Source organism: Vulpes lagopus, chromosome 2, assembly GCF_018345385.1.
Source record: "Vulpes lagopus strain Blue_001 chromosome 2, ASM1834538v1, whole genome shotgun sequence".
Taxonomy (NCBI): Eukaryota; Metazoa; Chordata; class Mammalia; order Carnivora; family Canidae; genus Vulpes; species Vulpes lagopus.
The window spans coordinates 61,094,177-61,116,440 of NC_054825.1; the positions used below are offsets into that span (position 1 = coordinate 61,094,177).

General features: G+C 41.3%; 1 protein-coding gene across 6 annotated transcripts in view; it reads left to right on the forward strand.

Moving 5' to 3' along the window:
- Positions 1 to 5,686: 5,686 nt before the first annotated feature.
- RAB27A (RAB27A, member RAS oncogene family) overlaps positions 5,687 to 22,264 on the forward strand; it is a 72,579-nt gene continuing 56,001 nt past the window's right edge. The window contains exons 1-2 of one of the 6 annotated variants that reach the window (XM_041744389.1): positions 5,688 to 5,936; positions 21,801 to 21,917. The gene's annotated coding sequence lies outside the window, so the exon portion shown is untranslated. Of the gene's footprint in view, positions 5,937 to 5,997; positions 6,315 to 21,800; positions 21,918 to 22,264 lie in introns of those variants that run through there. The other 5 variants (XM_041744385.1, XM_041744390.1, XM_041744392.1 and 2 more) reach the window with 5 other exon arrangements.

Genomic DNA, 22,264 nt, shown 5'->3' on the forward strand with positions numbered 1-22,264 from the left:
ATCTGATCTAATGTGTTGTTTAAAGCCAATATTTTCGTTTTGATTTTCTGTCTGGATGATTGAGGAAACTGGTGTGTTAAAGTCCACCATTATTATTGTATTGCAGGCAATATCTCCACTTATGTCTGTTAATATTTGCTTTATATATAGGTGCTCCTATGTTGGATGCATAAATATTTATAATTTTTATATCCTCTTTTTTGATTGACTTGCCTTTTCATTATGTAATGCCCTTCTTTGTCTTTTATAGTCTTTGTTTTAAAGTCTGTATACCAGCTACACCAGCTTTTTTTTATTTTCATTTCATTTACATGGAATATTTGTTTCCATCTTTTCCCTTTCAGGCTATGCGTCATTACTTCTGAAGAGATTCTCTTTTAGGCAGTATATAGATGAGTCTTGTTTTTTTTGTTTGTTTGTTTTTGTTTTTGTTTTTTTTAACCCATTTAGCTGCTCTATGTCTTTTTTTTTTTTCACTCTATGTCTTTTGATAGGAGGATTTAGTCCATTTACATTTTAAGTAATTATTGGTAAGTAGGTACTTATTGCTGTTTTGTTTTCCAGCTGTTTTTGTATTTCTGTCCCTTTCTACTTCTCTTGCTTTTTTCCCTGTGGTTTGATTAATTTCTTTAGTATTATGTTTAGGTTTTTTTTCTCATTATCTTTTGTGTTATCAATAGTAGGTTTTTCCTTTGCGGTTACCATGAAGTTCATATATAACAGCCTGTGTATATAGCAGTATTTTTTAAGTCAACAGCAACTTAAGCTTTTGACACATTATAAATCTTCTACATTTTTATTCCCCCACCATGGTTTATGTTTTTGATGTCATATTTTACATCTTTTTATTTTATGTATTTGTTAACTAATTATTGTAGTCGTGGTTATGTTTGCTACTTTTGTCTTTTAACCTTAATACTAGCTTTATAAGTGGTTATTCTCCTAACTTTACTATATATTTGTCTTCACCAGTAAGATCTTTACTTTTATATTTTCTTGCTGATATTAGTGCATATTCTTTTTTGCTTAAATAAGTCCCTTTAACATTTCTTGTAAAGGTGATTTAGTAGTGATGAACTCCTTTAATGCTTGCTTGTATGGAAAACATCTTTCTCTCTCCAGTTTTGAATGATAGCTTTGCTAGGTAGAGTATGACTGGTTGGAAGGTTTTTTTTCTTCTGTTTACTTTGAATATATTATGCCCCTCTCTTCTGGCCTGCAAGTTTCTGTTGAAAAATCTGCCAGTAGTCTTAAGGGGCCCCCTGTATAGAAGAAGTTGTTCTTCTCTGGTGCTTTTAAGATGCTCTCTTTAACTTTTGACACTTTAATTATAATGTGTCTTGATGTGGATCACTTGGATTTATCTTGTTTGGAGTTCTCCATGCTTCCTGTACCTGGATGTCTGTTTCTTTCCCCAGGTTAGGGAAATTTTTAGCCATTATTTCTTCAAATAAATTTTCTGCCTTTTTCCTCTCTTACCCTGCATTACTAATCTTACTCTGCCTAATGTTGTTCTATAAGTCTCTTAAACTATCTTCTCTTTTTTAATTTTTTTTCTTTTTGCTGCTCTGTTTGAGTGAGTTCTACTGCTGTCTTCCTGGTTACTGATTCTTTTTTCTGCTTCATCTAGTCTATTGTTGAACCCCTACTGTGTATTTTTCGGTTATGTCCTTCAGCTCTGTGATTTCTGTTTAGTTCTTTCTTATATTTTCTTCCTCTTTGTTGAAGTTCTCACATATTTATCCATTCTTCTGAGTTTGGAGAGCATCTTTATGCCCATTATTTTGAACGCTATCAGGTAGATTACTTTTTTGCATCTCATTAAAGTCTTTTTCTGAGGTTTTGTCTTGTTCTTTTTTTGGAACATATTTTTCTGTTTCCAATTGACTTGACTCTCCATATTTGTTTCTAAGTATAATGCAAAACAGCTACCTCTCCCAGTCTTGAAGGACTAGTCTTTTGTAGGAGATGAACTTTATTGTTCAACCTTGCTCTACCTCTTTTTCGTCTTTGAAACCTTTGTGATTTTCTAAGTAGACTGATTTATTCTTAATGGGTCCCAACTGTTGATGATGTGCTAAGACCTGTGATCTCAGTCAATACCTGGGTTCAGGCTAATTGGAAGCCAGATCCTTAAGCAGAACTTTTAAATTATGTGAATATATATAATCCTTTGGATGCACAATTGTAGACCCTGCTGACCCCTAGACCAGGAGATACAGAGGTGTCCCCTCGGTTAGAATTGTAAGAATTGGGACTTCAGATGAGTGTATAAACTACTTTCTGGGAAGTACCAGTTAGCTGTGATGAAGCCTAGGGAGGGTGCAAAGATGGTGTTTCCCTGGCTATGTTCCTAGTAGTGCCTCTGTAGTCTGAGATATCTGATAAACCTAGAGTTTGTCCATCAGTTTAAAGCTGTGAAACAAATAAATGGGCCTTATTTACAGGCAGACTGGGGGCATGTTTTGGTTGGTTGTCTGTGCAGTGCCCTCAGGATAGTAGCTTGCCCTGAAATGACTTCCAGTTGTTACAATCCTGTAGTTCCCAGGAACACAAGCCCTTTTGGCCACGAGAGCCAAGTGATCCAGAGGCACCCCCTGTGTGGAGTGCACTTACCTGCAGGCTTTAGCAAGGCCTGGGACCAGTGCTGGGGACAGGGAATGCCTTTAGCTTAAGTGAGTGGGGATTCTTTTATTTCTAGTTTATGCTAGGGAGACCTGTTGCAGCAGCATCTTCAACTGTCAATCTCCACCCATAAAGAGCAACCACCACTGAACTTTTCAAACGTGTCAGTGGCCTCCTCACCAATGTCATCCTGAAAGGAGTGTCATCAGTGCCTTCCATGGAAAAATCAGGTGGTAGTTTCTCCAATTTCATCACAAATCCATTCTAACTCTAAGATGAAGAGAGCAGATAGTAGGAGTAAAAAAGTGGGAGAGAAAGCCAAGAAATAAAAAATTTAAAAAAAAAAAAAAAAAAAAAAAAAAAAAAGTGGGAGAGAAAGCCAAGAAAATGATGGATTTTAAGTGGGCCACTAGACTTGATCCAATGGGATTTCCTTAAGAGACTTCTAAAAGTTCTTTTTTGTTTAAAAAAAAACTATTGTGAAATAATGCCACATTTAGAGAAAAGGTGCAAAAATTGCACAAAAAATTTTTGTATACCTGTTACCCAGATTCCGCAAATGTTGTCATTTTACTAAATTTGCTTTAATCTCTCTCCATATATGTGTATTCACACATGAACACACACATTATTTTTTTTTCTAAACCCTTTGAAGGTAAGTTGCCCACATGATACCCTTTTACTGCTAAATATAGCAACAGAGATACTGTGACCAGTTCTGTGACTAGAGTAAGAAGTGGTAGACAGAGGGTTTTTGAATTGGTATAAGATATATTAAACATATTTAGTTTTTCTAATAACTTTTTCTCTTTGTTTTCTTCCTACTTCCCTGGACACTCTTTTCTCAGACTTTGGGTTTTGTTTCAAGCCTCCTCTTTGCCCTCTTAGTACATTTTCTAGACTAGCTCATTGACTTTCATGTCTTTGAGTACCCCTTGGGCAATAACTTCCATTCATGTCTTCTGTGCCTCGGATCAGTTTATTCAATTGCACACTGAACAGTCTCACTTGTATGTTCTCTCAATGCTGATATGTCAAGTTAAAATGTCCTACACTTGTTCATTATGGCCTATTTTACCCTGTTGCAACAGGACTCTCTTCCTTTTGCTCAATGGTTCCTAGTTGCCCAAACCAGAAACAGGCATTTTCATGGATTTCTCCCATTCCTTCACCACCTACAATCATGTCTTCTTGATTTACTCTCCTAAGTATCTCAAATCTGTTTATTCATCTTCATCCTGATGGTCATGTTCTTAAACCAGATTACTATTATACCTTACTTGGATTTCAGCATGCTAATTGGCCTCTGAAACCCATTCGTAACCTTGTAGCCATTTGAAAATGAGTTTCATGTTCTAGTCCTGACTGTGCCACTTACAGCTATATAAACTTGGTCAGGTTGCTTCATTGCTTTAAGGCTCACTTTATCTGTAATTTAGAGACAGAAATAGTCCTTATTTCAGAGGGCAATTGTGAGAAGTATATGAGGGGATATATGCAAACTCCTTAGCATATTGGCTGACTCATAGTAAATGGTAAATAAATTATAATCATTCCAGGTTCTTCAAAATCCAGCCTCTGCTCTTCCTCCAGTTTCTCCTCTGATTCCTTCTACTCGGTTTTTCAGCTTTTCTGAACTTCTTTCAGTTGTTTTAATACCTGATGCTCTCTTTTGCCTCCAGGTCTTTCCTCTGCTCTCCTTTCCTTCATCTTCCTGCCTTGTTCACAACTTCTTAATTTAGATGTCACTCTCTCTGGGAAGTCTTGATTTGGTGTCACTTGTGTTCCAGTAACACTCTTCCTTTATGAAGGATCTTATCTCACCACATTGGAATTAACTACTTACTTGTTGATCTATCAAGCTACTGACGACAGGGGCCAATTTGCCTTGTTCACTATTACATCTTACATCTCTAGCACCTAAATTGGACTCCGTGAATGAAAGGGAAATGAATCGGCCACATTACCGTTGTCTATTTTTTTTTTTTATCTCCTTCTTGCTAAATTCCTGTTACAGCCCTGCTTGGCTTCAGGAGTGGGGAACATTGAAGGGGAAGTCTCTCCTCCTAGCATATTAGCCATTAGCAGTTGATGCATTGTTGCTACCTCAGTTGTTAGCTGATCAGTAACTCCCAGAACTGCTCCTTTACACATGAACATGGGGCTACTTTTCCTATCTTAGCCACTACCAACAACAGTCTTTTGGCCTTTCTTAGCTGGGGAACATCCCTTGACACTATCACCCTGATGAAACTTGTTATCTCTCACTCTGACATTACTCTGTTATATTTCCCTTTAAATATTACATTGAATGCATATTCAATATTTCACAATTTGATATAATTTATCCTATAAGTGATTTTGTAAATTGGACATATATTTGAAAAGCTAATTGTAGTATAAACTGTGAGTAGCTGCAGACTGGAGTATGATGGGGTTGGGTAGGTGGACCTGGGACAGCTGAGATTTGTGGTGGAAGTAGACACAGATCAGTGAGATGGAACAGGTGGTAAGAGAAGCTGGATTCGATTTTCAATCATTTTGCTCTGCTTTGATGTGGAATTATTTGGTTCAGAGGTGCTTTGCCTGGGAGTCCGCAGAATTAAGGCCACTGTCCACACCCCGACGCCACTGGAGGAGAAATTTGGTTGCCTCTGAGTGGTAACCCCGGGGTGGCCTGAACCACCTTCACAGCTGCAGATCCAAGCAAGCGCACACACTCGTCAGCGCTAAGAGAAGGAGGCCGCTGGGAGGCAGCAAAGGCTCGCAGTTTTCACCTTACAGCTGCTATTCTCTAGGGTGCTGTACTTTGCCTTTTTTTTTTTTTTTTTTTAACGATTTGCTCTCTTTTAGAAATTTAGAGTGATTTTATAATCCGAACTAGACTGTACAAGCAGAGACGTCGTTTGTCATTTCCTTCTCAGAAATGCATTATTTTTTTCCTGCCAGAATTTTACTTTTTCTCCTTCCTGTCATTTCCAAGAACCCCAGAGCTTTCCCTTGCCCCGGCAAGGCCAGGCCCCAGCCGGATCCGAAGGAGGAGCTGGCGAGGCGGGATGGACAGTGGCAGAGCCGGACGTTCGGCACGGAGGTGGCCCCTGGGGAGCTGGACCAGGGAGCACCTGGCGCAGGAGCCCCCTGGGCCTCAGGAACCCTGGGTGGCGCCGGCTTTGCCGCTGCTGCCCAGGACCCCTAGGCCAGTGGGGACGCCGATCGGATGCCCTGGAAGACACCTTTAGAACATGGCTTTTGGGGGAGGACATTTGGCGCGAGTCCCGAAGCCACACCCCCGCAGCTCACGGATCCTGGAGGTTTGTAAATGTCCCCCTGCGTCTCAACACGAAGACAAGTCTCTCTCCCTCAAGGTTTCACGCTTTCCAGGGAAGGCCGGTGGAGCCCCGGTAGCGGCCAACCACGCGTGCGGGAGCCGTTCCGGGGCTCCCAGGGGGGCCCCGCGGCGGGTGCGGCGGAACCGGGAGCGGCGCGCGAGGGGGCGCCCGCCTAGCGCGCGGGCGGCGTGGGGCGGGGGTGCTCCCCGAGGTGGCAGGAGGTCCCGCCCCCACCTCGCTCTCCTTTACGGGAAGTGATGTGGGGCCAGACGGAAAATACCCGCCAAGGACCCAAAAAGGGCCGCCCGGTGGACGCGGCGCGCGCAGGCCCGCGGCGGGGAGACCTCGAGGTGCGGCCAGGTGAGCCCCGCGGCGGCGCGAGGTGTGGGAGGCGCCGCGCGACCCCGGCGGCCGGCGGGTTCCGGCTCCCCCCGGGCCACGGCGGGGCGGCTCCTGGGGCCAGACCCCGAGGCTGCGAGCCCGCCCCACAGCGGCTTTGCCTCCCGCCGGCCCTCGGCGCGGGGGTCGGGGCAGCCTGGGCGGGCGCTGCTTAGTTGCAGCTCCAGGTTGCGGCGGGGGCCTCGGGGGACGGCCAGGTGCCAGGGTCCCCGGGGGGGGCGGGGGGGAGGCCGGTCCCGGGAAGCTCCCAGACCCCTGCTCTGCCCCACAGTTCTCTCCTCCCTCCTGTTTCCAGCTTAATTACTTAACGCCTTTGCACCCCTGTTGATGAGGCTCTGGACAGCCCGCTGGCCGGCGCGAGGGGGCCCTCCCGGCTGTCGGCTGTCGGGCGGGCAGGGACCGCAGCCTGGCAGCCGGCATTGGTTGGGTCTTGTCTGCGGGCAGCGCTGATGTGGGGACAGCTTAGATAACCGTTGCCGAATCCTTGTCTTTGGCCCAGTAGCTCACCAGTTAATGAAGCAGAGTCAGGCCTGAAATGAAGCAAATCTTGTGAGCCCCCGACTTTTTTTTTTTTTTTTTCCGCAGCTTTTTGGCTCCTGCTGGCCACCTGGGCCACACGGCTTCACAGTGCTCTGCCCCAGGGTCCTCTTCCTTACCTCTGGGGGCTAACAGATGTTTTTTTTTTTTTTTTTTCTTATTCCATGGATTATCCCGTTAAGGTGGGCTCTTCACTGGGGTGTTGGGAGGGGGGAGTAGTGTTACCAATTAGAAGTTTTCTGTAATAATTGCTGATTTAATTTATTCGTGATCCATTGTTCCTACCCCCCCCCCCCGCCCCCTTTTTGCCTTCCTAAAAACTTGCTTTACGGACAAAACAATCTGGAAAACAGGGTTCTACAGATGGTTAGAGATTAAGAAAGGTTAATAAAGTACTGAAAGATTCTGACTGAAGATCATTTTTTTCCGACATAAAATAATGTCGGTTTTCATTCCTACTTTCTTCTTTCTTTCTTTCTTTCTTTCTTTCTTTCTTTCTTTCTTTCTTTCTTTCTCTTTCTTTTTTTTTAATCATGAATTTATTTTATTTTCATGCCTGAGGAAAACTCATTTAGCTATCTCAGGCTTTCTTCCTACCTTCCCACCTTCTTTCCTTTCTCCTAACCTTTCTTTCTTAACTTGTAAGGATTCATTTCTATTCTCTTAATTCTACTCCATTCATCTATTTGTCTGTCCTTATGCAGGTATCATAGTGTCTTTATTATTGTAGTTATGTAGTAGGTTTTGAGAGTAGGAAGTGTGAGTCCTCCCATTTTGCTCTTTTTTTTTTTTTTTTTTGAAATGGTTCTGGCTATCCTGGGTCTCTTGAATTTTCATATGAAATTTAAGATCAGTTTCTCAATTTCTGTTGCTCTGGTTTTAGAACAGATGTAAGGGTTTGAGAGTGGGCAACAATCTCTGGGAACCAGACTCTTGATTTCCCCCTTCCAAATTTGCTTTTCACTTAATCTTTCCCATTTCAGTTAATGGCAATTTTACTCTTCTAGATTCTCAGACTAAACACTCTGGAGTGACCCCTGATTCTTTTCTTTTTCTCATTCCCACATCTAATTCTTCAGCAAGTCTCAATGGTTCTACTTTGAAAAAAATATAATCTATATAGGATAAAAACCATCTCACCATTTCCACTGCTTCTACCAAGATCCTATCGTTTTCTCTCACTGAAATTACTTCAAAAGCCCCCCGCAGAGCCACCCTGCTTCTGCCCTCACCACTCTACAGTCTACTGTCAACGCAGCAGCCAGAGCTCATTATGCCACTCACTCCTCTGTTCACAACTCTCCAAGAGTTTTTTATCTCAGAAGAAAAAGTCCTCATCATGGCCTACAAACCCCTTATGTGGTATGTGGCTTCGTCTTCCATCATTCTCCCTTTGTCTACTCCACTTCACCCTACACCTTAAGACCTTTGCATTTACTGTTTCCTCTGCCTGGAATGTTCTTCCTTCAAATGTCTTCCTCAAATGTTCTTCTCATTTGTTTCATTCAAGTCAAAAGTCATTTCTTTAGAGGGGCTTTCTTGAACCATCCCATCTAAAATAACATCCCTCACCCCACCCACCATTTTTTGCTCTCTAACCTTGCCTTGTTTTTCTTTTCTTTGGAGTATCTATAGCAGTAACTGTCATCACACACACACACGCGCGCGCGCGCGCCGCTATTGTCTCCCACTGGTAGAATAGACTTCACGAAGGTCAGAAATTTGTCTTGTTCCCTATGGGGTACATAGCACCTAGAATGGTTTCTGGCACGTAATAAGCTCTAAAAAATATGTGTAGAAAGATTGAAAAGGGAATGAGAGCTGAGAAATGAGGATCACTCTACTGTTGCTTTCTCTCTGATCCTTCACACTTCACATAAGAGAAGCAATGTCCATAGTTACACTAACATCTCCTATGTCTGTTCTATTCTGTCCTCTTATTCTCCCAAGACAATGGCTTTAGCCTCCTTGGAAAGGTAAAGGCTTTGGGTTCTTCCCACGGTGGCAGTGAGGAGCCTGGGCGGAATGTGTGGGGGCATTTGGGGCCTGCCTCCAGTGATACTGCTGCTTGTGCTGAATTCCAGTTCAAGAAAATGGAAATTCATTTCTTGATGAATATTTTGCACTACAATTAATCTCTCTTTGGCTTCTAACTGAAATTGCAACTCCGGACACACATTTTGGCATTTAATTACATAACTGCTTTAGACTATCAACATCAACCGTTTATGCATATGTTGCCTTCTATGTCTTATGGCTAGGTTGTAATATCCTGGAGGATATTATCCTGGAGGAAGAGCATGACTTCAGCTCACTTTTTGAGTTTTTTTTTTAAAGATTTTATTCATTTATTCATGGGAGACACAGGGAGAGAGAAGCAGAGACATAGGTGGAGGGAGAATCAGGGTCCCATGGGGAACCTGATGCAGAGCTTCATCCCAGCACCCCAGGATCACAACCTAAGCTGAAGGCAGACACTCAACCACTGAGCCACCCAGGTGCCCTCATTTTTTTATTTTTTGAGTCTTATATGTTTGATAAGCTCTTGCTGAGCATGCCAATAAGTTAATGAATAAACCTGGATTTATTTTTATAATTGAAAACTTATAGTCCATACATTTAATTTTTCTCAGCCAACAGCTATAAATATCTTATTTTAGTCCATCTTGTCCTGCCGCTTCTGATAGAGCAGTATTGGCTACAGTTGAGTAGGATTTCCTGCTGCCCTTTCTCAGTGAAAATGGAATTAATCAGCCTAGAGAGTACAGAAATTGATCTTATAAGTTATTTAAAACTTGAATCTGCCATCCATTATTATTTAAACTTATCTTGGAATGTGTCTGTCCTATCTGTATCTTCACTGCAAAATATGGAAAAGGATTGTTTTTACATATACATGGGACATATATATATTTTTTTCCCTAGTAAATTATATGTTTGAAACCTCCTGAAAATAAAAGAGCTTGCATATTTAAAGTCTGAGCTCCTAGCTAACTAGGTGGGTGGGTGGGAATCCTTTCACAATGTAAATGTCCATCAAATTATCATGAGTGCACTTTCAATATCTTGCAATTTTATATGTCAATTATACTTAAATAAAGCTAAAATTAACAAAAAATAGTGTGAGCCCCTGAAAAGCAAGATTGTATGGTTTTATCAAAACAAGATTATCTTCTGAAGAGAGTAATTTTTCCCTTTCACTGCTTTTGCTGTTCATGCCTTGTGCAGTTTTTGTTTAGACCACATTTATTCCTCTGCCTCTTGGTCAGGAAGTTTAAGTTTATGATCTGGTTTCCCTTAAGCTGATTACTTTGGAAGCAGACAGGAGCACTGAGTTGGAGGATGAGATAAAGGGTTTGTAATTAACTTTATGTCCGGAGGGTGAGATGTGGAGCAGTGAGTATCCAGTTTGGTTGGCCTCCTGTGTGGTCAAGCAGCACAGAAGGCTCACCACATTCTTTGTTTTGTATGAGTGAGGTCTACTCATATCTTACCTACTGTTAACTAAAATTTGATGCCTCACTTACTCAAGAGGAAAACTGAAAGTTATTTTCTGTTTTCTGTTTTCACTTATTTGTTTGTTTATTGCCTCTGTATATGCTACCCTTGAGAAAGCCTCCCATTTAGGGCCCCAGCCATCTTAGAACTACCCACATATATGGAATCAGACTTTTGTTTCTTAAAAATCAAACTTTTAATGTGGGGTCAGAAGTAGGGTGCTACATTTAGCAGGTAAAAAAAAAATAATTTGCATTTTGGATAAACAATGAATAACTTCTTACTATAAGTATGTTCCATAAATACTTACATGAAGAAACTATTTGTTGTTTTTATGCAATGTAAATTTAACTGAGTATCTGGCTCAGTATCTGAGTATCTGTACTTAATCTGGCAGTTCTAGTTTGGTAAACCCCTGTTTATGAATAGGAAATGAATTGATCATGATAATGTCCAAAGAATGACTGAGCTGTGTCTTATTTGGGTGACTGCACATGTGTCCATCTTAAGGATAGACAAGTGGTGCCTGGCTGGCTCAGTCAGTGGTGCATGTGACTGTTGATCTCAGGGTTGAGGGTTCAAGCCCCACATTGCATGTAGAGATTACTTAAAAAAAAAACTTTAAGGACAGAGAGGATTGACTTGTAAACTCAAGGAGTATAAGAAATAAAAGGAAGTTGAAGAAGATTTAGTTTTATTTTAGTCTTTTATAGTTAAGGAAATTCATCTCCACAGACTCTAAGTCACTTTGTAGGATCACAGAGTCAGTGACAGAGCCAGGACTGGAATTCCAGGCACAGTGGATTGTCTATTGCATAATGCCTTCCCATAAGATATCTATATCTATATATCTATATTTATGTTTTATATATATACATATATATATATTTATGTTGACCGTTAGTCACTTCTATTTTTTTTTTTTAATTCTAATAGGGTTAACATACAGTGTTATATGTTATATTAGTTTCAGGTGCACAATATAGTGATTCAATAATTTCCACTCTAAATCACTTCTGTTGTCACCATCCTATGATCACTCCCTTATCATACTGTCCTTCCAGTCCGCAGATCCAAATGTGGCAGGCAAAGCCACTCTCATGAGACACGCTTGACTTTTCTCTGAGAGCCAAAGGACTGTCAAAAGCCACCATTTGGTTGTATTCCCTGTGATGATGCCAGAAATCCTGTCATTCAATGTGTTTTTATTCCTTTTGAGGTAGTGTTAACATTTTTATCCCTTTTAAGTTTTTATTATAAGATGCCTTGATTACCGTGGATTTACTGACAATAATTCCACAACAACCCAGTATTGTCTTCTTGACAGCCTGCTTGCTTTGTGGCCTACTCCTATGAAATCCCCCATCCCCTCACATTGTGGTACAATAAATATGGAAGAGATATGGGAAGGATGAATAAATTATATAGATACAGGTACCTTTCCCTATCGATAAGTGTTCTTTTAAAACACCGGGTTATTTTATTATTATCTTAAAATTATACCTATTTAAGAAAGCAGCCTTGAAAATGAACATGCTTTCTCTGTCACTAGAATACCATGTTTCAGAGCCACTAATCTTGTTTTTTCATAGGTTTGTTGATTAATTCATATATAAAGCCTTACCAGCTGCCAGATCAAAGCATAATAATAAAATTGGTTGCCAAGAGACTAAAAAATCTGTTCGTTCTTATTAACTGCAGTTTATCTATCCTGCCCTGATCCCACCACATGAGGGGCTGGTCAACTCTTATCTGGGTATGACTGGTTACTTATCTACTGTGTATTTGTATCATTAAAAGCAAAGACAGGGTCTCAGCCAACTAACTAAACCTTATGATAAGGTGTTTTTATTCTGGTTATAGTAGCTGTAATATAGGGAGGAATAAGATGCATAGAAATAGGTTATGACTTAAATGTTCATTTGAGATACCCCAAAAACTTAAAATGTAACCTATGGTGGTAGTCAGGATTTCTTTGTTTCTTACAACGCATGATTAATTTTCATAATAAATCTCACCACTACAAGGGAGTGACCCCAAGAATGAGTAAAAAGGTCTACAGCCCTTGAAAAGATAAGGTGTTATTCTAGTTAAATACAGGAGACCAATGTGGCCAAACAAGCTGCTGGCTATTCCTGACTGGGCTTCCGTGTTCAGGGGCAAGGTTAAGTGTCCATTGCTCTGCTCTGCTTAGGCACAGAAAGCCATGAATTGAGTTGTGATGCTTCCTCAGGGAGTGACTCATCCCTTGTTCTGGAGCTCCTGCTTGAATGTGGGGGAGCCATCCTAGCAGGGAGTTTGTAGCCTGGGTTTTAGTCTCTAATATTGCTGATAATTATGTGATTTCATGCCAGTGGTTCCTGGGTCTGATTTTGACCTCCTCCTTCCCTGGGGACATTTGGCAATGTCTGGAGACTGTTTTGGTTGTCACAATCAAGGAGTTACTACTGGTATTTAGTGGATAGAGAGGCACAGGACAGCCCCTCATGACAGAGGATTATCTTGCCCAAAGTTTAACAGTGCTGAGAGTGAAAAACTCTGCCTTAGACAAATCACTGAATCTCCCTTGTCTGCATTTTCCTGAGTTACACATTCTCTCCATCAGATAAAGTTAACTTAGCTTGACTCTACCACTGTTGTCTTTCACATCTCTCTCTTACTGTAATTTTAAGTCATAAAATGTAGAAGAGGGCATAGATATTGATATTGTTTTTAAAGTCCCCACAAAGGATTCTCTTGGGTATTTGGGACTGAGAACCATCGCCCTCCGAGGTCACATAGAGTAGGTCCTTATGGGAATGCCAGGTGGACCATTTGATAGAAATGGACCCTGTGGTGACAGCCTGTCTGAAGTCTGCCATGTGATTCAGCATAAGTGGAAGCCTGCCAGAAACCCACAGAGAGCATTGTGACTGAAGTCTTGGTCTCTAAATTCCTCAGAGACCTGTGCTCTCAGCACCTATGCACGATGAGCTTTCAGCTGGCCAGGAGTATCTACTCCCCAAATTTCCACCCAGCAGCCATACCCTTGTGCCAGGGGTGCCTTGGACTTTAGAGTTTCTCAAGGATATATTGAGATGGACAATTTCTTCATTCACACTGGTTTTCTGCTTATCTAGAGCCTCCCTGAAAGATTTAAAGGTCAACAACAAAAACTGCCTACCCTAAGTCATCAGCCCGTTTGCCACCCAGCTAAGGAAACCTTATTTACTATACTTACAGCATCATGTAATTTAAGGGCTGGTAGGCTGTAGAAACCAGGTAGTTCAGCCTGCCTTCTACCTCAGAGGTTTAGAACTGTGTTCAGTGCCACATGGTTAATTGATGACATTGAAGGTTCTAGAAAACAAGTCTGTCTGCTGGTTCTCCATTGTGTTCTCTCCATGTCCCTATGCTAATATTTCTTAATTGTAACCAGGTGTAACATGGGCAAGACAAAGTTGTGTTGTTTTGTTTGAAGGAAATGACTTTTGGGTGGAACTTTAATAACCAGTGTCTCTTCCTTGACCTTTCTGAAATATTACAGGAAGTGAAACAAGTATATTAGGATTTTTTAAAAAAGATTTTATTTATTTGTTCATAAGAAACACACACACACACAGAGAGAGAGGGAGGGAGGCAGAGACATAGACTGAGGGAGAAGCAGGCTTCATGCAGGGAGCCTTACATGGGACTCGATCCTGGGTTTCCAGGATCACACCCTAGGCCAAAGGTGGTGCTAAACTGCTGAGCCACCCAGGCTGCCCAGTATATTAGGATTTTAACCTAAGTTAAAGCCATCCAGAAAGATCTGAGTGCTCACTATGTTCCGTGTGCCAGCTGCCAGTTAAAGGCCACCATGATTTTTTCCCTATGTTGCTGCTTTTCTGGTCCTATTCTTGCCCCCTCCCACTGCCTCTGCCACACCCCATTCCTCACACAAAGCCAGTGATCTTTTAAAAATGTAAATCAGATCACATCCTTCTTCTGATTTAAATTCCTCTGCCATTTCCCATTGCAGTTGGTACAAGATTCAAATGTTCTGACCGTAGTCTGTTGGGGTCCTCATGATCTGGGCCATCCTGACCTCCATGATCTCAGCTCATCCCTGTGCCTCCATCTTCCAGGCTCATCTCCTTCCTTTCTGTTCCTAGGAGATGCCAAGCTCATTCTTTCCTCAAAGCCTTTGCACTTGCCCTTAACTCATCCTTGATGTGTTTTTCTCTAGATCCTTACCTGGCTGGTCCCTTGGCATCATTCAGATTTCATTTTAAATATCACCCCCTCAAAGAAGTGGGTGATGGCTTTCACCCTCGTGACTGTTGAAAGTAGCTGCTGGTCACTCACTATCTTGTTATTGTGTTGTTGTCTTCACAGTGTTTATTACTATTCGAAATATTTTTATCCTTATGTTCACTTATTGTCTGTCTCTTGGTGCTAACATGTTCTCTCCACGAGGGCAGGAACTTTGTGTGTTTTGTGAAGTGCTATGTGCTTAACCCCTAGAATCATACATGCACATGACAGATGCTAAGTTAATAATGAGTGACAGAGGGGGGATCCCTGGTTGGCTCAGCGGTTTGGCGCCTGCCTTTGGCCCAGGGTGCGATCCTGGAGTCCCGGGATCGAGTCCCGCGTCGGGCTCCTGGTGTGGAGCCTGCTTCTCCCTCTGCCTGTGTCTCTGCCTCTCTCTCTCTCTCTCTCTCTGTCTATCATGAATAAATAAATCTTCAAAAAAAAAATAATTAGTGACAGAGTAAATGAGCAGTCGGTGATAGAGAAGATTACTTTGCAGATTTTGTCTTATGTGATTCCCATTTTCTCTTACTTTGGACTTTGTTTTTTAAACTAAAACCAGAATGCTAGTTTATTGATATCTGAGAAGTGGAACTGTTAAGCAGCCTAGATTTTTTTCTTTGAGGACTAATGTACTGTAGTAAAACTCCATGGGGAGCAAATATAAAAGAAGACAGTTACTCGGTAAGCACAGACTCAGGGCATAGGGACTTAGAAATCAAAAAGATCCGAGAGCTGAACTGCTGGAAGAGGCCTGAAAGATCACCCTGGTAATGGTTCCTCACAACTGGCTGCCTGTGAAAATCACACAGGAAGACTTATTAAAACATACCCACACAAAGCCACACATTTTTCTCTCTCTCCTTTGGTGATCCTAATTTGTTCGTTTACAGTCAGGGCTGGGGAATCCATGTTTTCTTTGAAATGCTGCCAAAATGGTTAATGGTGCACGACCAGTTTTGGGAATCAGTGACTGAGCCCACCCCTGTTTCCAGATATGTAAACCGAGGCTCAGAGAGATCAAGTGTCTCACTCAGGGTTGCACATAGGGTGAGCAGGGAGATGGCCTTCAAATCTCCCAGCCTTCTCTCTGCACTGTTCACAGAACATGACCACAAAGATTCTCAAGGGCAGAGGCAGCAGCACCTCGGAAATTGCTGGTTTATTACTTTTTTCTTTATTTACATAGAACTAACCAGGAAATGCATATAGCATAGTTTTCCCTTTTTTATTACAAAGTGTCAGATCAATTAGATTTTGGATTCTGGGGCTGCAGAGTGATAATCAGTGTGGTTCTGGGGCCGACCAGCAACCACATATGGAACTTGCTAGAAATGCAGATTCTCAGCCCAGAAGTAGTGAATCTGAAACTCTGGAGGTAGGACCCACAGTATGTATTTTAAAACCATCCAGAAAATTCTGATGCATACACAAGTTTGAGAAGCTCTGTCCATAGGGACATTTTGCAATTCAATCATTGGTTAAAGCTGTTGGCCTCCGCCTTTTAGTCCATGACTTACTAACATTAAGGCTCAACTTAGGCTAGCCATCTGCTTTCTTTGGTGACATTTATTCAAAAAAGGGACCTGTTGTTATAAATTTTCATTAGAATGCAATACATAAGGAAGGAGGGGGCAGGATTAATACTTATTGAGCACCTATGTGTGAGAAACCGTGTTCAAGGCTATTATTTACCTCATTTAATTCTTACCACCATCCTGCTAGGTGAGTATTAGTATCCTTATTTTACAGATTTGAAATAGGAGGCTGGTAGAGGTCAAATATGGTCTTCTTTACAGGTCATTTGACCAACTGTAATTGTATGTTTTGCTATCTGTTGTCTCCCTAGAACAGCTGCTCTCAAACCTTCTTATAGCTAACCAGGAATCCCCTGGGAAGCTTGTTATAAATGCAAATTCCCTAGCCTCTCTCTCAGAGATCCTAATTCAGAAGCCTGGATAGAACCCAGGACTTTTCATCAAGTACTCCAGGTGATTCTGCTGCCAGTGGGCATCAGGCCAGTTTGGAGAAATCTAGTCCTGGCTCCATCCGCAATGGTTAGACTGGGTGCTCCTCAACGTTTTTGAGGTTCTGTGGTTTTCCAGTATTTCCTGTGCTCACAGGCTTTGGGCACCAGGTGGGGATGTTAGGAGAACAAAAAAGAATGTCAGGTATGATGCCTGATGTCCTTCTTTGTGAGGTGGCATGCTGATTGGTCCAAGGTTTGGAAGCAGCTACTGACATAAATACTCCAGGTCTCCCATTGTATAAAAAAAGATACATGTGTCAAAAGATGGCTAGATCCTCCCAGGCTTTTGCCCAGTGGAGAAGTCAGCAATGTTGAAATATTAAATATCTTTAATATGTCTTAGTACCTGAAATAAAACTGTGTAGGGCAAGGGCAGAAGGAAATTCACAGAGGCACACATTTCAGTCTCCTAATATCTATTGTATACAAGGCAAATTATTTTTGCCAGGAAGAAAATAACCAAGTTACATGGTAAGCATCTAAGAAAATTTATTTTGCCACTGATATTAGAGTTGGTAACTGTAACTAGAACAGTAGCTAGAGCTACCACTTGGTGCTTACTATTTGTCAGGTTGTATACAAACATTCTCTCATTTAATCCTCAACAGACTTTCAAAGTAGATATTACCCTTTATTTTACAGATGATGAAACAAGCTCAGGAAGGTTCTCAGGGCTGGGACTGAGGTTTTCAGGGATGCAAGACTGTCAGTGCTAAAACAAAAACAGTCCTGGATAAACTGGGATGGTTGGTCACCCTAAGTATCACCCAGCTTACTGACCTACAGTTGATAGTTAGGAAGTAAGCCCAAAACGGTTCTGAGTAGTCAGATAGATGGTTCAAATATTGAAACTTGTTGCTCTCTCTCACAGAGAGACTTTCAGAACATTCCTTGGTGCCCACTTTCCTCCATTTTATGTGCAGTTTTTAAAAAAATTTTTTTAAAGATTTATTTATTTATGATAGACATAGAGAGAGAGAGAGGCAGAGACACAGGAGGAAGGAGAAGCAGGCTCCATGCCAGGAGCCCGACATGGGACTCGATCCTGAGACTGCAGGATCGCACCCTGGGCCTAAGGCAGGTGCTGAGCCGCTGAGCCGCTGAGCCACCCAGGGATCCCCAATGTGCAGTTCTAAGAAGCTTGATTATTTGGTTCCCAGGTGCTTTGTCAATTAGAAACAGCATTGGAAGGGGAAGTGGTTATTCTAGGAACGCATTCTGATTACTATGATGAAAGATATCTGGCTGAAGGTGGGAGCAAGGAGAATTAGTATAAATGAATAAAAGGTGGAATCAATACGGTGGTCAGGAGGCATTTATTACAGGGGGAAACAGACCTTAATAAAGATAGCTGTTACTGAACACTATGGGCTGACCACTATTTTAAGCACTTATATGTATCACATAATTAAATTCTTACAAAATAGTCCTATTATTATCCTCGTTCCACAGATGAAGAAACTGAAGCACAGAGAGGTTAATGAAGTTGCTGAAGATCACAAAGCCAGTGAGTGATAAAGCTGAGATTCAGAGTCTCCAGAGCCCAGATCCCCAGCAGGGGATCTAAATACTGTAGGTCTTAGATGCTGAGGAGGTAGCACAAGTTAGTGATGTTTATTGTGATGCCCTGAATCTCCAAGAAAAAAAAAAAGTAAAGCATGGACATTACATTTTACAGTAGTTCCCCCTTATCTACAGGGAATATGTTCTGAGGTCCCCAGTGGATGCCTGAAACTGTGGATAGTACTAAACTCTACGTATACTATGTTTTTTCCTATACGTACATACCTACGCTAGAGTTTAACTTATAGATTAGGTACAGTAAGAGTTTAACAATAATAGAATAACTATAACAATATACTGAGTAGAAGTTATGTGAATGTGGTCTCTCTCCATCTCTCTCCCTTTCAAAATATCTTTTTGTGCTGTACTCATCCTTCTTCATGTGATTATGTGAGATGATAAAATGCCTACATGATGGATGAAGTGAGATGAGTGACGTAGGCTTTGTTATGTAGCGTTAGGCAACTATTGGCCTTCTGACGAATCCTCAGGGATCATCCTCTTCTGGACCACTACTGACCCCAGGTACCTGAAGCCCCAGAAAGCAAAACCATGGAAGGGGAGTGGGATGTACTACTGTATTTTGTATGAGTTAGCTTTTAAAATTTTACTAAGGTTATAGATGGACATAGTGCTTACAGGCCTGTTATAAAAAACCATTAGTTCCCTCCCCCAGCTCATTTCCTGCTCCGCAGAGACAACTGCTTTCAGTTCTTATAATTAGGTGACTTGCTCGTAGCTACATCCCTTGTCTCTAAATGACATACTGGATATTTCTATGGTCGATTTTCAGTTTCAAGCATTATTTAAATGCCTATGACTAGACGCTTTACCATGGAGAAAGACAATTTTAACTCGTTTCCCCACCTACCTCTATCACATGTGTATGCCATTTCCATCCCCACCCTCAACAGTTATTTCATAATTTTAGTCAGATCAGTATGTCCCAGGCTTGTTTTTTTACTTTAGGTCTTCCCTCTGGGGCTAGGTGAATTCTCCAGAGAAGAACATTTGAACCACCTGCCCGTGGAGAATGCCTGCATTCTGGAAGTTCTAGCATGTAGGTGGGAGGTGGAGGTATCTCAGTATTTAGAGAATTGGGATCTAAGCAAACTTCCATTATTTTTAGTCTTGACTTTACCATCCCGTCACCTCCAGGAATGTTTGGGGGCTCTGAATGCCTGAGCTCTTTTGCAGATCTTGTGATGACTTGCTTTTTGGCTTTCCCTAGTGGCAGATAAAGAATCACCTTTCCCAGGTTTGGTAATCAGTTATCTCTTGTCCATTTACTTTCTAGCTTCCACATTTTGTTGCTGTTGTTTCTAATCATTTTCTCTTTGTCCTTGTGAGTTAATGTCTAAAAGAAAACCCATCTATTTTTGCTGTGTTGGATATGGGGATGTAGCAGAACTAAGGTGTTTTAGAAAGCCATCTTTATCCTGAAGTTGGAAAGACATTTTAGAAAGCTTTCAATGCAGAGGGGTCAAAAAAAGTTTGCTGTAATGGGAAGACCAATAGTTCTATGCAAAATAGAAGTTTTACCTTTACCTGCTACTCAAAGTGCTATTCTTGGATGAGGACCATCAGTAGTACCTGGGAATCACCCGGGTGCTCGTTAGAAGTGGAGAACTGAGATGTATTGAATCAGAATTAACATTTTATCGAAATCCCTTGAGAGTCCTAAGCATGCTGAAGATTGAGAAGTGCTAATATGAAACTTTCCTCAACTACTGTAATTAAGAAAAGCTAATTTAATGAATTTTAATCTGGGATTTAAAAATCTTGGTACATTCCCTTATTAAATTATTCTTCAAATTCTAGAGGTTACTGTGAGATAATATAGAGGAGTACGTAAATCTTCATGAAAACGCACTCTCTCTCCCTTTATAAACCATGTCTGTCCATCTGAGTCAACATCAGATGTGAACCAAAAATTCCATGACGTTCACCCTGAGAGATTTCAGATTGGTTATGTTCGGGCTTTTTTAGTTGCCCACAGTTCTTGAGGTTAGTGATAGTTCAGTCATACATCAAGCTGCCAAAGTTAGAGGGTGGCTTCCTCTAGAGGCAAAGAATAGATTAATTAGTTTAAGCCCAGCATCTCAGGGACACGTTATATGCTCAGCAAGTGATTGTGGGATGAGCGAACCAAAGATACAATTCCTGTCTCCAAGATAGTTACCAACCAAGAAGGAGAAATAAATTGGATATCACCATTAGGGTTGACCAGCTCTGGGAAAGAGTAAGCACAGAGAAAGGGCATCTAACTTAGCGTTATTGGCAGAAGGAGCCAAAGGGCCACGTGTTTTGGTGAACCTAGCTTGGTGGGCTTAGAGCAGCGGTTCTTGGTTTATTGTGTAGTAGAATCACTTGGTGGGCTTGTTAAAACAGAGACCGTGTGGCCATCCTGATGTCTTCTGATTCAGTACACCTGGAGTGAGCCCAAGAATGTGCATTCCTAACCATGTCTTGCTGATGCTGATGATACTGATTTCACATTTTGAAAACCACTGGTTTTAGAGAGTTATAAATAGTTCTTGTGGCTAGAGTCAGAGCAGGGGATGGTGGGTGATACCGAAGGCAGAAGTCTAAGGAGTAAGGATTTTATTATGGAGCTTGTGAGGAGTCAGTGACGGGTTTTGCAGAGGAGAGTGATGGACATCCATTTGCATTTTGGAAAGATCATTTTGGGTGTGGTGTGGGAGGTGGATTGGTAGCAGGGCCAGGTTGGAGTCCAGAAAACCAAGTAAGTGGTTGATTGTAGCTGTCCAGACAGAACTAATAGAAACTTGGAATAAAGGTGGGAGGAGAAAGGATCTCTAGAACTTGGTGGCCAGTTGGAAATGGGAGGGGAAGAGAGGGAGGAGTCACCGTGGACCATCAGATTTCTTGTTGGGTGGGTGTTGGGATTGTGTTACTCAAGACACAGGAAGAGAAGGGGGTCTAAAGCAGGGTTTCGAAAGAAGAGCAAAGGAGGTAAGTCAAGGGCAGGATATGTTGAATTTGAAATGCTGGCAAAAATTCTGGGTGCACCTCCCAATAGATAGGTTTATTTATGGGTCTGGAGGCCAGGAGAGGTCTGGTAAGTTATCTAGCCCCATTCCTTCTGCACTTCCATTTGATCTCCTGTGTTGTTGGTTTATATCAGGCATTGCATTTGTGAAGAAACAATGTTAATATAACCTTTAAGGGCCCGGAGAATGCAATACTTAGACTTTCTCAAGAAAACAAATATTCTACTTTTTTGATTGGGGAAAGAAAGAGTTGGAGTACTAGTCTTCTAACACCAGAAGAGGTTAATACAGCCACCTTCTGTCTGAGAGGCCAGTGGAATTGGGTTTTAGTAAGCTCAAAAGGGGCAAAATCACTTGACTGGTCTGCAGGCCATATGACGAACAGCTGAGACTAATTAGCTGGATTGTGGGTTTTTACAGAGATGCCTGATTTTGAAAGTTGATGGAGCAGACTGCTTTTCAAAAGACTCTTTTGAAAACCTTTTATAAGTAAGCAATTCTGACTTTAACATTTCTCTTTGTATTATGTAGGCAAAAAGTAATCTTTTTGAAGAGGACATGTGATTGGAAGTTGTCTAATTGGTGAAGTGTTGGGAGCAACTTTTCTAAAATTTTAGAAAAACAACAACTTATACTCCCTCCCTCAAGGTATAGTTTTGTGTTTATATATATATATATATATATATATGTTTTTTGTAGAGGTTTCAAATTCCACCATGCCAATTTTCATGTATTTAGAATATGTGTGATTTAACATAGAATACCACTGCACATGTTAACTTTTTTTTTAGACTAAAGACTTTAAGACACATGCTAAATTTCTGGGGTGGAGTTTGAAAAATACATTTTTACTGTATCGTGGATAGGAATACTGACTGCATTTTCCTTTCTTTTCTTAACTTTAATAAAGTAACAGATTTTTATTCTCTGATAATATGTTGAATAAGAGAGCTGATTAAGGAATTGCTCTAAGCTTAAGGGTTTTTGGGATTTTA